Below are 3,354 nucleotides of genomic sequence, written 5' to 3'. Positions count from 1 at the left end.
ATCTGTATAGGCAGGGGTGTGTATGTGGGTCTGATTAGTGTATGCGTGTGTGTGTGTGTGTGTGTGTGTGTGTGGGTGTGGGTGTGGGTGTGTGTGTGTGTGTGTGTGTGTGTGTGTGTATGTGTGTGTAACGTATTAATGTGTTTTTTAATCTACCCTACTATTTTACGAAACCGGCAGATACATTTATATATAGTAATGGGGGTACCGATAACATATCCGTAATCATCCTTATATATACTATAGATATATATAAATATTTATAGATATATTTATATTAGGATTAAAAGGAGGGTTCACCAACGGTCCATAGAACTAGCATAGTGAAGATACGGACTGTGGTACACATTGCCAATATATTAGGTGATATCATGATACTATTAAGCGCTTTGAGTACGTGAAAAGCGCTATATAAAATTGAATCTATTATTATTATTAACAGATATTCTAGTGATTTTCATCTAACATGGTGTATTTGGATCAACTTTATTTTACCATTAGTAGATTGTCTGTCTATGATGCGTTGAGTGGGCGTAGGCCTGTGGTACCTACGTGTGCGTGGGTCCAGTACCTATTGGACAGGCGTCTATGACGTCGGGGCCTTAGGTGTGAATGTCTACCGAGGGACTGCTATCAGGCATAAATATACGGGGCCCCGTGATACGGGAGCGTACGACCTCCGACCCTGACGTTAGACACGCTATTCTAAGTTAGTAAACGCGTCGTAGCAGTTGGAAGAAAAAAAAAAAAACAGCGATCCGTCCTGCACAACTATGCCGACTGACTGTAAGTATTCATATGAGTGTATCATGATTATATTATGACTATGTCTATGTGAATCAGCTGTTTATATCTGACCGTAGCTGCGATTACTTCACAGCGAATTGCGGTGCCGGAGGCGAGAGCGTGAAACAGCAGCAGGGTCCACGTGGAAGTATGTTTTTTGTTTTGTTTTTTATAGCAGCGTGTAATATATAGTTCCATAACACTCACTCTATCATTATTATTATTAGTTATGGTATATTCATGTAGAACAAAGATTACATTTGTGTTTTTCCAATGTGTAACAGATTTGCCTGATATTCGGCTCAACATTCAAAGACCGATTCTAGCAGACCAGACTAATGTGCTGACAAGCGGTAGTTTTGGTAAGTTGTTAATACGTCCGCCATTAATATATCTATAGGTGTATTACCAAAATAAATTATATATTAATTTAACATCTAAAACAACCAAACCTAACCCCGAATACTCTTGTATTTTGTTTTTGATCCACGTTTAGTACCTATCGAGGCCAATGTCATTCAGCGAACCCCCGGACCAAATCGACTGTCCAAGAAGAATTTGAAAAGATCGGCGGGGGTAGTGGTGGCTATACCCTGTTCACCACTGGCCATAGAACAGCTACAAATTCCTTATAAAAAGGTAGGAAATTCAATGAAAAAAAAGCATGTATATATTCTATAGAGTGTAATGATTATGATGGGATTGATACTGATTTATTTTCTTTCTTTTTTTTCTATTACAAGCAGCCCATGGAGATCCCCAGTGTGCGCCACCACCAGAGCTGACCGCCGACGATTGGGCTGGTCTTGACGACATCTCGTCCTGGACTTCATCGTTGTTGGAACATATCGACTTCACTACTGCGCAGTGGATCGACTCTCCAGCTACATCCGTAGAGGCTACCACCAGTGCAGAGCCTGTACAACACCATCAGCCTGCAGATCCTGCATCTGGACCCCTACAAGCCATTCAAGACCCTATCAGCGACCCCCCGTGCACCGTGAGTCCCATCGCTCATGAGGTAGCGGTGCCGAGGCTACCAGCCGGTCCCGCAATTGCTGTTGATGAACACCATGCAGGGGTGCAAGGTGATAAATGGCGTAAACAATTTGCTGATAAACTAGCTGTGTTAACTGCGTCGGTAGATGTAAACTCCTTAGGCATTGCTCGTCAGCGTAAACTGGGGGTGGAGGCTGGTAAACGTGTTGACAGTATATATCAGAAGCTCGAAGAACAGACGAAGAAGTCCTTCACGGCTCTCAGGGCCGAGATTGTGCGTGATCGTATGACTGCTGAATCCCCAAACACTGAGACCAGTAATGGTCGTGCTATCGTTGCCCTTCAGCGTAAGCATTTGGATGCCGTGGCAGCTGTGCGTGTCAACACGCAGGGCATAGTGAGAATTAACGCGCAAGAGGGGTTAAGAGCTGCTAAAACCGCTCGAAAATTCTGGTTAATGCAATCTGCTAGCGAAGCCAACGTCAATGCCTATCGGGCAATGAGTACCGAGATGTCTGTGATTAATGAAACACTAGCAAAGCTTACGATGAATGCTATTATTTGATTTTATTTTATTTTTGTTTTTTAATGTTTTTTTCTTTTATTTCATGGAGAGGGTATCTTTTGTTTTAAACTGCATGTAATAAAACTTTTTTTCTTTTAATACCTGACTACTTAACGTTTTTTTTTTTTTTGTTTGTTTTTTAAATATTATTATTTATATATATATATTTTTTTTATTTTATTTTTTTTCCATCTATTGGCATAAAAACTATAGCTGTACACTATGCATAACGCCATTAGCCCTAGAAAAAGGAAATTCAAATCTATAGACGGTAATCCCAAGAGACGGCGTAGATCTGATAGTGGGGGTAGCAATATGGATTTAGAACTTGAAGAGATGGCAATGAGGTATGACGCAACCGGCGATACGTCTCATTTGTCGGCCGTAGGACATGTGGGGGGTGGGGGCATGTATGCAGAAGGTTGTTTAGACATGCGGGAAATGTGTGTTGGCTTAGATAGAACTAGGCGTGTGTTAATTGCAGCTGATGCATGGGGGCATAGCATGGCTAATGCTCTATATCAGGCAGCACAGATAAATGTTTCGAACGAATCAGGTCTAGATGAGATGGTGGGGCTAGAGGCGCCAGGAGATTTAGACACTAGGGGTGTGTTGTATGCGGGGGCAAACACACGAAAGGTACTTAACGCTGTCGGGGGGTGGTTGGATAGTGCACAAGAGAGTCTATACATATCAGCGCAGATCGATGTATTGCATGGGTCGCAATGTGATGAAGGGATTGGCGAGGGTTTTCAGGACCCCCCGGCTGTGGCAGGGGTCCCTATAGAGTCGAATATACAGGTCGGTGGGGGCGGTGTGGGGGGTGGTGGCGGTAGTGGCGTGGGGGGCGGTAGCGGTAGTGGCGTGGTGGGCGGTGGCGGTGGTGGCGGTGATGGTGGTGGCGTGGGAGGAGGCGATGGTGGTGGTGATGTTGATGGTGATGGCAGTGGTGACGGTGATGGTGGTGGTGACGGTGATGGTGGTGCTGCTGATGCTGATGATGG

At 43.9% G+C, this 3,354-nt stretch overlaps 1 long non-coding RNA gene across 1 annotated transcript; it reads left to right on the top strand.

The window, feature by feature from the left end:
* The first annotated feature begins 426 nt into the window (after nucleotides 1-426).
* On the top strand, nucleotides 427-1,439 carry LOC115556835 (uncharacterized). Its single transcript, XR_003979128.1, has 3 exons — nucleotides 427-934; nucleotides 1,071-1,148; nucleotides 1,283-1,439. It is a non-coding gene; the product is annotated as an uncharacterized LOC115556835 (long non-coding RNA).
* Nucleotides 1,440-3,354: the final 1,915 nt, after the last annotated feature.

This window comes from Gadus morhua, chromosome 2, assembly GCF_902167405.1.
Source record: "Gadus morhua chromosome 2, gadMor3.0, whole genome shotgun sequence".
Lineage (NCBI taxonomy): Eukaryota > Metazoa > Chordata > Actinopteri > Gadiformes > Gadidae > Gadus > Gadus morhua.
This window is presented reverse-complemented; position numbering and strand designations above follow the sequence as displayed.